At 50.0% G+C, this 12,761-nt stretch overlaps 1 protein-coding gene across 1 annotated transcript in view; it reads left to right on the top strand.

The window, feature by feature from the left end:
* Nucleotides 1-12,761, top strand: part of POU2F2 (POU class 2 homeobox 2) — a 31,376-nt gene that overhangs the window by 5,914 nt on the left and 12,701 nt on the right. The window lies entirely within an intron of this gene.

Consider the following 12,761-nt stretch of genomic DNA (forward strand, 5'->3'; position numbering starts at 1 on the left):
CTCCTCTGCCCTTCGTTTCCCACACTCATGGACCGTGAGACCCTCTCCCTCTGTCCTCCCCAACAGGAGCTCCCATGAAGCTGCTCCCTTGACAACATTCACCCCTGCAGATAGACAGGCCGTTCCATCATTGACCAGTGCGCCCCAGTTGGGTCTTTCTTTAACACTGAGCTAATAGCTGCCTCCTTAGAACTTCCTGCTACTAGGCCAAGTTCTGTGGAGAACACAGAGCCGTCTGTCCCACTGCCCCATGATGGCTCTCCCAAGTGTGGCCTTCTGACACCTGGCTCACTCGAATAATGACAGCCATAGATGTGGGGTGCTGCCTTTGTACCAGGCGCTGTGCTAATAAGGACCTTTTAGAACTCACTAGTTCTTATGGTTGGCTGGGGCTCAGAGTGGTGAAGGGACTTGCCTCAGGCCACACAGTGAATCAAAGGGGCAGAGCCGGCCCTGTGAAGCAGGCCCCACTGAGTCTAGGCTCTAACCACAAGGCCTCCAGCCCCTCCCAGTAGGCCACCAAAGACTCCAGTCACAGGTGTTCCCTTTGCCTCACAGCACACTGCCTTTTGCTGAGCAACTCAAGGGCTCAAGGGTCCTCGCTTGGCTGGGCTCTTTTGTACCTCGGTTCAGCTCCTGTTCACCCTTTAAGCCCCGACTCAGCTCCGCCTCCAGGAGCCTTCACTGACTTCCCTCCCTTGGACCACTCAGGCTCCTCGCTCCTCTGGGGGCACCAGCCGTGCCTCTCCCACCCAGGGCTGCATCTGAACACTGAGCAAAGGTTTGATAAAGATAAAGAAGGGTCTCTCCTCCTGTGAGTGGCACAACCCTAGACCCACCTCCCCAGGCTCCCTGCCACCTGCTGTCCCACCCACCCTGATTCTTGAACTCTCAGGAACCTCCTCGCTGCAAAGCCTTACTTTTTGTTCCTCCCCTTCCCAGCTCCTCCCGCCTCTGATCTTTCCCTGTCTGTGGGTCCCAGTTTGTTTCCCCGGGAGTCTGTTGTCCCAGGCTGAGTCACGGTGTGGCAGCACCATGCTGAGCCCAGGCTGCAGTGGGGACCTCGTTCCTCCTGCCCTCGCTGCCCACAGTCTCAGCCTGGCCCGACCCCCTGGCTGGTTGCCTCCAGATCGCACTCTTGGGCCCGTTCTGCTTGGTTCTTTCCACAAACACCAAACACTTCCTGAGCCTCTAGGCACCAGGCCCTGGCAGGAAGCTGGAGTCTTAGACATGAATCAGACCCTCCCTGCCTCGGAGGAGTTCTTAGTCTTGTAGTGAAACAGACACATCGATAAACCGTTATTAAGAAATATTTTACTTGAAAAGACTAAGAAACCAGGAAAGAAAGTTAGAAGCACCATAAACCTTATCACACCAAAGTGAGGTGAAGTCTGAAGGTCCAATCCCCCTTCTGCCTGCCACCCCCAGGAGATAATGTCAGTTAAACAGTTTGAATCTCTGCCTCCCTTTCCTAGCAATTGTGTAATGGTACCTCCAGCCCTTGGCCCTCCGCCCTCCACTCAGGAGGCCTGTGGATGTTTACTGAGCCAATGGGGGCTGTTCTGTCGTATTTCTCAATCAAGGGCAGAGAAGACATTCCCCAGGGGAGTGAGTACTTCAGAATGTCTGGGAGAGAGGGTGAGGGGTAGGCATTGATTGAAAATTTACATCAACTGTGAAAGCATCATTTTGTATTTGGAAAGTGAAGACCATCCTCATTTTCATAATGTGACCACAGAAAAAGAAAGCTTGACAAACTCTTTTAGGCTGGTGAAACAAAACACAACAGAAAAAAAGCCCTTATCGTTCAGTCGATTCCAACTCATGACAACGCCGTGTGTTACGGAGCAGAACTGCCCCACAGGGCTTTCTGGGCTGTGATCTTTATTGAAGCACAATAAAGCTGGGTGGGTTTGAACCGCTAGCCTTTAGGTTAGTAGCTGAAAGCAAACTGTTTGCGCCACCCACCCAGAGACCATTTTAGGCTGGTAGGACCCCCTGAAGAAAGATTTCCCAGAGAGACCTATTGGATGTGGTGGGAATGGGGGCAGGGGAGTGACATGTGTCTGAGGAAGGCAGGGAAGGCGCTCTGGCGGAGGCGGTATTGGAACTGAGTGGGGGCAAGTAGGAGCTTGCCAGGTGGATGAGCTGGAAAAAGGGTTTCCAGGCAGTGGGCACAGTGAGTGTGCAACCACAGAGGTGAGGGAGCAGAGACAGGAAGCTGGGAGGGGCCCAGGGCATGATGGGAGATACTGAAGGGTGAGCTGGGAGGGGTCCATCAGGGCCAGCCTCAACCGGCTTCAGAAGAAAAAGGACATTGGGTCAGATCACTGGAAAGCCAGAATGCCAGGCCCGACGCCAGGAGTCTGTCTCCCTGTTTCATTTCTGGCAGGCAGTACGGGTACCAGGATTTCTAGACTGGCAGCCAGGGAGCTGAGACACACCCACAGGCCAGGTTTGAGTTAGTGGCCCAAACCCTGAGGGGCCAGAAGGTGGGACCAAGCCTCTCCTGAACCCATGCAGCCTGAGAGGGCAAACCACACCAAAGGAAGACATGGACTCTTCTTCTTGATGAAGGGGCAGTGGGTGCCAGGCCAGCGCAAGCCACACAGATGGAGGGCTGGTGTCACTGATCCACAGATCCCAGAGTCCAGGCCAGGCGTGCCAGTGACTCACACTGTTTCCTAGATGGGAATCTTCAGCTGTTTGTCTGTACTGGGACTTCAGCAGAGGGTAGACTCTGACCTAACACAACATCCATAGCTTGGTTTTCCCTCTTGTTGAATGATTCCACATTTCAAGGTGCTCTGCCCCACACACCAGGCCTTCCTGGGCTGTGTATAGCAGGGTCAGTCTGGGGGGACCAGGTGCCAAGAGAGTCCATGCTAGAAATGGCTACCTTCTTCCACCACTGTCCCACCTTAGAGCTTCCCCTTAAGGAGAGACTGAAGTAAACATACTCGTTCATTCGGTCAACCAGGAGTTACAGAGCACCTTTTGTGTACTGGGCACCCCTTCATAGCCCCAAGGGCACAGCTATGAACAAGGCATAGGTGGCTTCCCTGAGGATCTTATATTCTAGGGGGAGATAGACAGTAAACAAGTAAGCAAACCAGCAAAACAAGATGGCGTTCGACTAAGTGCCCTGAAGGACATGAAATAGGCAGGTGCTGAATGAGTAGAATCAACTCAATGGCAGTGAGTTTGGTGTTGGCTGTAGAGGGAGGAGGAGGTCAGGAAAGCTATCTCAGTCACTTAGTGCTGCTATAACAGAAATGCCACAAGTAGATGGTTTTAACAAACAGAAATTCATTCTCTTACAGTTTAAAAGACTCCAAGTCTGAATCCAGGGTGCAGCTCTGGGGAAAGGCTCTCCTTCTCTCTGGTGGCAAGAGAAGGTCCTTGTCTCCTTTTAATATCTGTGGGACTGGCATTCCTTAGAGATCTCCACATGTCTGGACACCAGTCTTCCCTTGGATCTAGGAGGCTCTCAGCACAGGGACCCTGGGTCTAAAGGACCCACTCTGATCTTGGCTGTTCTTTCTTGGTGATAGTAGGTCCCTCTGATCTCTGCTCACTTGTTTAATCTCTTTTATATCTCAAAAGATACAACCCAATCCCGTAGTTTGTGTCCTGCCTCATTAACATAACTACGTCATTAACATCATACCAAAGAACCCACTGCCATTCCAACTCATAGAGATCCCCATTGAGTTTCCAAGGCTACAAATCTTTACGGAAGCAGGCTGCCACATCTTTCTTCCATGGAGCACCTGGTAGGTTCAAACTAGAGACCTTTTGGTTAGCAGCCAAATGCCTTAACCACTACACCACCAGAGCTCCTTCATTAACATCATAGAGGTTAGGCTTTACAACCCAGAGGGTAATTACATCAGATCACAAAATGGAGGATAATTACATCATGCTGAGAATCACAGTCAGGCCAAGTTGACACATAGTTTGGGGGCACACAATTCATAAAAAAGGTCTCACCAAGAAGATGGCCTTTGAGAGCCAAGGCCTGAATGAGTCAGTCATGGAAGAAGCCGGGGGAGAGCTTTGCAGGACAGGGAACAGCAAGTACAAAGATCCTGAGGTAGAAAGCAGCTTGATTTGCTCTGGCTGGAGCGGAACAAGTGATAGGGAGAGGTAGGCAGGGCCTTGTAGGCCAGAGCAAGGAGCGTGGGATGTAGTCTAAGCATGATGGGAACCTATTGGAAGGCTTTAAACAGGGGTGTGACATGACCCAGTTGATCCTTTAAAAAGCTCTCTCTGGCTGTTGTGGGGAGAATGGACTGTGGGGTGAGAGAAGCAAGGAGGCCGGGAAGAGGTTCTTGGGAGTGTCCCGGGAGGATGTGGCCTGAACCAGGAGGCTGATGGTGGCTGGTCTGGATGTTCTTTTGTCTGTGTTCAGTATGTCAAGGATGGCCCTAAGTTTTTGGCTTCAGCAGCTGGTTGGTAATGAAGTCCTTTCCTGACATGAGAGAGAGGCAGGAGAGGAACAGGGTGTTTTGGAAGGCTGGGGTCAGGAGCTGGGAGTTTCACTCTGGACGTGTTAGGGTCTGTTGTACATAGGGGTCTCTGTGAGTCGTAACTGACCGACGGCACCTGACAACAACAACAACCATTCATCATCCAAGTGGAGGCATCAGAGAGGCAGATGGATATTTGAGGTTGAGGCTTAGTGGAGAGTCTGGGCTAGAGCCATGAGTTGTCAGGAAGGGAACGGGATGGATAGCCAGACGGAGGGCCTGCCCTCAGAGAGCTCACAGCTGATCGGGGTGACCGAAGGCGTAGTGGTGGCAAATGCTCGTGTTTGAGGAGTATGATTTGATTCCCAAGACACTTGGAGCTCTGGTGGCATAGTACATAAGGCATTTGGCTGCTAACCAGAAGGTCAGTGGTTTAAAGCCACCAGCTGCTCTGCAGAGGAGCAATCTACTTCTGTAAAGATTTACAGCCTTGGAAACCCAGTGGGGGCTGCTATGAGTCTGAATTGACTTGATGGTAGTGGGTTTAGTTTTGGTTGCAGAATAATAATGTTATTCAGGCCTCAGAAGAAAGCAGTGAAGGGCTAGACATTATTATTTTGTAGATAAGGAAACTGAGGCCCCAAGAGACAGAAAGGACTCAGAGATAAGAGCCACCATTGACAGAGGACCAATTATATGAGCAGAGGTCTTGGGACAGTTTCCACCCATTGTCTCAGTTGATCCCTTTCATAGCCTTGTGAGGTCGGAGTTCATTGTGATGCATCTTGAGGAGAGTGGGGCTGAAAGAGGGTAGGGACCTACCTGTGGGTCCTCGGTGTGTAAGTGATGGAGTCACGTTTCTCCTGGCTCCAAAGCCTGGCTCTCTCCAGGACAACACGCACCACACTGTTTCAGTGTCCTAGGGTTGCCATAACAAGGGTTAAAAGTCATCAAAACTCACTGGAATGTGAACATCAGGTTTATACTGAGCAGTTATGCTGTAATGCACATAGGGAAGCCATTTTGATTCCAGAAAATGCCAAGGGCTGGAAGAAGCTAAGGACAGTGGGGCTTATAAAGAGAAGAGAAGGGAGATAAACAGAAGAAGGTCACCTGTTGGTCCATCTTAACATGACTGATGGAACTCCGCCTTCCCCCTTTAGTGACATCAGCTGATACCAGGTTACTTCTGGCCTGGCTGTCATAATTTGGTTTTTACTCACTTGCAGCCACGAGGCAATTTGAGATTTACATTAGGATGTGGTGGTTTGATGACTGTCCCTTTCTAGCAGGACAAGACACACTTACATCATCGTGGAACAGTTCGTAGGAGCTCATGTGGTGTAGTGGTTAATATAATCGGCACCTACTTTGGCCATGTTGTCAGAAGGGACGATTCCCGGGAGAAGGCTATCATGCTTGGTAAAGTGGAGGGTCAATGAAAGAGGGGAAGGCCCTCAACAGGATGGATTGACACAGTGGCTGCAATGATGGTTCCAGCGTAGCAAGGATTGTGAGGCTGGCTCAGGACCGGGCAGTGTTTCGTTCTGTTGTACATAAGGTCTCTATGAGTTGGCGTCAACTCAACGGCACCTAACAACCACCACCAAACCATTGGCTGCTCAAACCCACCAGTCGACTCGATGGCAGTGGGTTGGGGCAGAATGGCTCAGGCTTTTTATGGTTAATATTTGGTTTTGTGGATAAGAAAATCCGTAAAGTCAAAGGAAGATGTCTATTATTAATTTTCTTATTCAACGTAAGTTACGACAGCTGAGTGGCTCAGAACAATAGAGATTTGTTCTCTCAGTTCTGGGAGCTAAAAGTTTGAGATCAGTGCTTGGGCAGGGCCGGGCTGTCTCTGAAGGCTGTAGGGGAGGGTCTGTCCTGGCCTCTTCAGGATTCTCGTGGTTGCCGGCGGGCCTTGGCTTGGTGTTCCTTGACTTTCAGTGGCATCACTGCCATCTCTGCGTCCATCCTCACGTCCTCTCTTCCTGGGTCTCTCTTTGTGCCCCCGTCTCTTCTTCTAAGGACGCTGAATTTAAGGCAATTGATTTCATCTCGAGGTCTGTTAACTGATTACATCTGCAAAGGGGCCCTGTTTGCAAACAAGGTCACATTCTTTGGTTCCTGGTGGACCTGAATCTTGGAGGACACTATTCAGCGTACTACAGTCATCCTTTGCAGCTAAGGGGACTGTTCTGGTTCCCTAGTGCTGCTCTGACAGGAATATACCACAGATGGGATGGCCTTAACAAACAGGAGTTTATTCTAACAATTCGGAGGCTTTAAGTCCAAGTTCAAAGTGCCAGGCTCTAGGGGCTGGGTGAAAGCCCCTCAACCTTGGGGTCTAGCTCTGCCTCCTGCTCCCGGTCCACTGGAGCTAGAGGCATTTCTTCACTCAGACAGCTGTTGGCTGCTGAGGCTGAGAAGCCCCAAGGTTGACAAGTAAAAAGGCACAGTCCCGATGTTACCAAACCACACGGCAGGCCATTAACTTAAGTCCATTGTAAGTCCCAAGGTCAGTAGAGCATAGCAGGCTGCTGAGCAACCACATGGCTACATGCAGGGTCCAAGCGTGCCACAGGCTAGAGACCATTCCCAAGGCTTCTCCTTAAATACAGGAAGCAGACCACACCCCAAAGGCAGCTACTCAGCTGCTTGTGGTAGATCCCACCATGGAGTTGATTGCCAGTCTCATCATGGGGAATAACTACCACCAGCTGCCCAGCCACTCAGCCAGGCCCAGCCAAGCTGACACACAAACATAACTGCCACAGGGGCCTAGGCCTGGAAAAGAGAGTTGGCTCTCCCAGGCCAACGAGCAAGAAACATGCAGAAGGACCAAGACTCACCGCCCGCCCCCCCCCCCCCCGAGTTCCCCAGCTGTAAGAAACCTTGGCACCTCACTGTCTGACCCCCTGCCCTGTGTAGGAGTTCCCTCCACACCATTTTGGGCAGGTGGGGGTGCAGTTCGCCCAGGGCCGTCCCATGAAGGTGCTCCACGCCTCCCTTGCAGCCTATTCCACTGCTGTTTTGGAGGGTCCGAGAGCCTGTCCTCACTTGCAGCATAATACATGACAATATGATTTTGCACAGTTCCCATCCCTTCCTATTCTGCCCATTCCCGATTCTGGATTTACTGTGGGCTGGCCATGTCTTAGAACGGGGTGTCCAGAACTGGTCATAATCGGTCACATCAGAGTGGCAAATGGATGTTGACCTGCATGTCAGCACCAGCCCTGTCGTGGAGGGGTGAGAGGCACAGGGGAGGGGTGTCTGTGCACTGGAGTGAGCCCACACCTGGGCTGCACAGCTGGGCCACCTCGGAGCCGTCAGGCTCTGGGGCACAGGCCCACTCAAGTTCCTCCCTAGGGCTTTCTCCTGCCCCCAGGGGAGCCAAGCCCAGATGGGAAAGGGCACACGTCCCCTCCGGGTCACCCACGTATCATGTAGACGTGTCTGAATCTTTCTGCCCCCAATCGGTGGCCAGAATCCCAGCTGTGGCCCAGTTCTGGATTTTGCCTCATTCGTTCACTGAAAACCCGTTGACGACCTGCACTGGGCGTAAAGGGTGGTCAGAACACAGTGATGATCAAGACTTGGTCCCTTCCCTTCTCCATTTTGGTGGGTTTGTAGCAGCCCTCCGCACTAGTTTTTCTCATAGGTGAAGAGCTGTTGAATCCTGAGACCTTCTGGCCATGGGCCCTTGCCAGCATATCTGCTCATTGTAACGTCACTGTCTGACTCAGGCACCAATGTCTCAGGCCCCCAAGTGGTGGCAGAGCAGCACACTTCTTCCAGATTGTGGGGCAATGGCACCCCCTATTGGTCAGCATCCTGGACCGTTTTTTTGCATTCCTTGGTTGCTTTAGTGAGCAAATTATTCATTTACTGAGTGTCCACTATGCCCAGGCACCTTTCTCCACCCCCCTTTTTTTTTAATTGTAATTTGGATGAAAATTTCCAGAACAAATTTGTTTTCCACTCAGCAGTTCATACCCATCTTGTTTTGTGACACTGATTGCAATCTCCACCACGTGACAGCTCTTCCCACTTCCTCCCTGAGGTTACCTTCTCCCTGTGTCCTCCTTTCCTATGCATTCCTGCCCTCTGAGCTTTCTCCCTGCACAAATACTCTGATTTCCCATGGTTTATTGTTCTAAGGCATATACCTCCCTGGTGTAATTGTCCCTAAGGTGACTCTTAGGCCCATCTGTTGTTTGGCTGGAAATTAAGCCATAGGAGTGAGTTCAATTCCAGGCCTGAAGGGTGACTAGGGGCTATAATCTTGGGGGTTTCACCAGTCTCTATCAGACCAGTAAGTCAGGTCTTTGTTATGATTTTGAGTTTTGTTCCACATTTTCCTCCTGCTCTATCCAGGATCTCCAGTTTTGATCCCTTTCCAGGTGGTTGACAGTGTTAACCAGGCACCGTCTAGTCCTGGTCTCAGGGTCATGTAAACTGAGGTTCTGGTGGTCCACTTTTGGACTAATTGTTTTCACTCAGTTTTTATTTTCTTCATTCTTCTCTGCTCCAGATGAGGAGAGACCAATTGTTATGTCTTAGATGGCCACTCTCAAGGCTTGAAGACCCCAGTCGATACTCACTAAAGCAGAATGTGGAGCAACGTTTTGTGTAGCATGTTACGCCAACTGAGCTTGATGTCTCCCACGACCTTGGTCCCGAGCCCGTGGGCCCAGTGACTCACTTCCTCAAGGTGTTTGACTGTGGCTAAGAAGTTATTGCAACTTTGCACCGTTAATTCTATTATATATATGGATATTCATATACCACATACAAATATGTATATAGAAATATACAAATATGTATATAGAAATATACATCTGCCAAACTATGTATTCCCTTTCACTTACCCATACTTGATCATTTTGGCAGGCACCTTTCTGGAGGAGGATACAGTGGGGAATAAGTCAGACAAGTCCATGCCCTCATGGAGCTGACACCCACTCTACCGGGGAGACAGACAAGAAGCAGGTAATAGGAAGGAAAGAAAAGAGTATAATATGATTGAGTGACTAAGGGAAAGGAAAACCCCTTATCAGAGCCAGTGGCCAGGGAATCCTCTCTGAGGGGAGGCATTTGATAGACACTTGAGTGATGAGGGGCCAGCCATGTGCAGATAGAGAAGGGGTAACTGCATGTGCAAAGGCCCTGAGGTGAGGACTTCTTTCTGGGTTCAGTAGCAGGAGGGAGACAAGTGTGGCTGGTTAAGATTAGGGAGTGAAAGAGTCGTGGGAGGTGAGAAAGGAGAGGCAAGTGGGGGCCTGGGTTGTGCAAGCCATGACAGGGTTTTAGGTAACACTACAAGTGTGATAGGAGCTCTGGTAGCATAGTGGCTAAAGCACTTGACTGCTAACCAGAAGGCTGGCGGTTCAAACCCACCAGCCACTCCTCGGAAGGAAGGTTGGGCAATCCTACTTCCGTAGTGATACTGCCTCGGAAACCCAAGGAGGGGTCGCTATGAGTCGGGGCCGACTCAACGGCACATAACAACAACAACAACAAATGTGATAGAAGCCACTGCAGGGTTTATGGCTTGGTTTATATTTTAGAACAGGGACCTGGAACCCACAGCCCACCACCCCTCAGGGGTCCATGGATAGAATTCAGGAGGCCCATGAACTTGGGTAGAAAAAAAATGACATCTCAATCTTTATTATCCTCTAATGGAAAATGAAGGATCCATGGTGGTACAGTGGTTAAGTGCTCAGCTGCTAACGGAAAGTTCAGCAGTTTGAGCCCACTAACCACTGTGTGGGAGAGTGACATGGCAGTCTGCTTCTGTAGAGATTGACAGCCTTGGAAACCCTGTAGGGCAGTTCCACTCTGTCCTCTAGGGGCGCCGTGAGTCGGAATCAACTCCACAACACTGGGTTTGGTTTGGGCTTTGCTTCTATAAAGATTGACAGCCTTGGAAGCCCTGTGGGGCGGTTCCACTCTGTCCTCTAGCGGGGCTGTGAGTTAGAGTCAACTGAAGGGCAATAGATTTACCAGAAGAGGTAGCATCTCCTTTGATTCTGAACATAGACAGTAGACCACAGTAGTATTAACAGTCCTTGGGCTTTGTCACCAATAGAAAGCAGAGATGTTTTCAGAATCTCTTACAGTTGTTACAGACTTCTCATTTTCACTCATCACTGCTTTGAAATTGCCATAGTCATCAGATCTAATACTTGATCTTGTTATTTAATGTGTTGGTAAAGCCAACAGATGACAATACCACAGTTTAAAATATGTTTGATAACTGTCTCAAAAAACAACACACTGCCGTTGAGTCAGTTCCGACTCATAGCAACCCCTGCTTGGGTTTCCGAAGTGGTATCGCTATGGAAGTAGATTGCCTAACCTTCCTTCCGCCTAGTGCCTGATGGGTTTGAACCGCCAGCCTTCTGGTTAGCAGTCAAATGCCTTAGGCACTACGCATCTCAGTATAATTGATTTCATTTGAAATCCTGTATTTTTTAAATATGATTTGATTTTGCTGTTGTTGAGCATACACACAGCAAAACATACACTAATTTAACAGTTTCTACATGAAATTCTCTATAATTTATTTTATGCATTTTCTGTGGTACGTTTCTGTTGTACGTTTTGTTAGATGCCAAAGAATTCAGGGCACAAGAAGTTTAGAACACTGTTTTACTGACACCCCTCTGCCTGTTTTGGGGAGAATGGAGAGAGAGTCAGGGTAGGAGGGGATGGGGGCCTGGCCCAGGGTAGTGGTGGTGGAAGGGGAGATGTGGGGGATCTGAGGACAGATCGAGTGTAAGGGACTGTCTTGGTTCTCCGGTGCTGCTATAACTGAAATAGCACAGTGGGCGGCTTTGACAAACAGAAATTTATTTTCTCACCGTTTACGAGGCTGTAAGTCTGAATTCAGGAACCAGCTGTAGGGAAGGCTTTCTGTGTCAGCTCTGGGGAAGGTCCTTGTCTCTCTGATTCCATGGTGATGTTCATGTGATGTGGCATCTGTCTTCCCCCATCACTTCTCTCTTCTCTCTTCTCATCAGCTCAGTTTGTATCTCAAGAGAGATTGACTTAAGCCACATCCTACATGAATGCTGCCTGATTAACATAACAAAGAAAGCCCAGCCCAAGTGGGATTATAACCATAGGGATGGTGTTGTTGTTGGGTACCATCATAGTGACCCTATGTCCAACAGAATAAAACACTGGCACTGTCCTGAGCCAGCCTCACAATCCTTGCTATACCTGAGCCCATCGTTGCAGCCACTGTGTCAATCCTTCTTGTTGAGGGCCTTCCCCTTTCTCGTTGACCCTCCACTTGGCCAAGCATGCCATCCTTCCCCAGGGAATCCCTTCTGACAACAGAACCAAAGTCAGTGAGACGAAGTCTGGCCATTCTTGCCCCCAACGAGCATCCTGGCTGCGCTTCTCCACACACGGACGTGCTTGTTCTTCCGCTGCACGGTATGTTCAGTCTTCCCTGCCAGCACCACATTCACCACCTCTCTCCCACAGCATAGAAGCTAGATCTATCACACAGATTTGGGGGGACACGATTCAGTCTAGAACAAGGGGAGAGAGAGAGGGCAGGAGTCAGGGCTTCCCCCCAAGCTCCTGGTTCCAATAACGGGGAGACAGGGTGTGGTGGGACGTTTCCCATCTGAACTTGTCGTCAGACTCACTGCACATTGGGGTTTCCCCCACCATTTCCCCTCCATCCTTTCCTCTCCCAGCTGCTTTGGAAAGAAACCCCCACACACCTCTCTTTTAGGCCTTTGGGAGGGAAACAGGAACTTGCCTGAGAGCCATGCTAGGAAGAGACACGGGAGTTTCAAATATTTTAATCAACAAGGGAAGAGTTATAGATCCGAAAAATATTGCTGACCAGCTTTTATTTCTGATATTAATCTTGTTTCAATTCAGTGGGTGTTTAGTGGGCGCTTACCAGGCACTGTTAGGGACATGAGGAGAGTAAGACATGGCCTCTGCTTTCTAGAGGTTCAGACTAGTTGAGGAAAAACAAAACCCATTGCCATGGAGTCGATTCTGACTCACAGCCACGGTGTAGAACAAAGTCGAACTGTCCTGTAGGGTTTCCAAGGCTGTAATCTTTATGGAGGGAGCTCTGGTAGCATAGTGCCTAAGGCACTTGACTGCTCACCAGAAGGCTGGCGGTTGAAACCCACCAGCCGCTCCTCGGAAGAAAGGTTGGGCAATCCTACTTCCGTAGTGATACTGCCTCGGAAACCCAAGGAGGGGTCGCTATGAGTCGGGGCCGACTCGACGGCAAACAACAAC

This window comes from Orycteropus afer, unplaced genomic scaffold, assembly GCF_000298275.1.
Source record: "Orycteropus afer afer isolate SDZICR_OR568_19922 unplaced genomic scaffold, OryAfe1.0 scaffold00099, whole genome shotgun sequence".
In the NCBI taxonomy this organism is placed as follows: Eukaryota; Metazoa; Chordata; class Mammalia; order Tubulidentata; family Orycteropodidae; genus Orycteropus; species Orycteropus afer.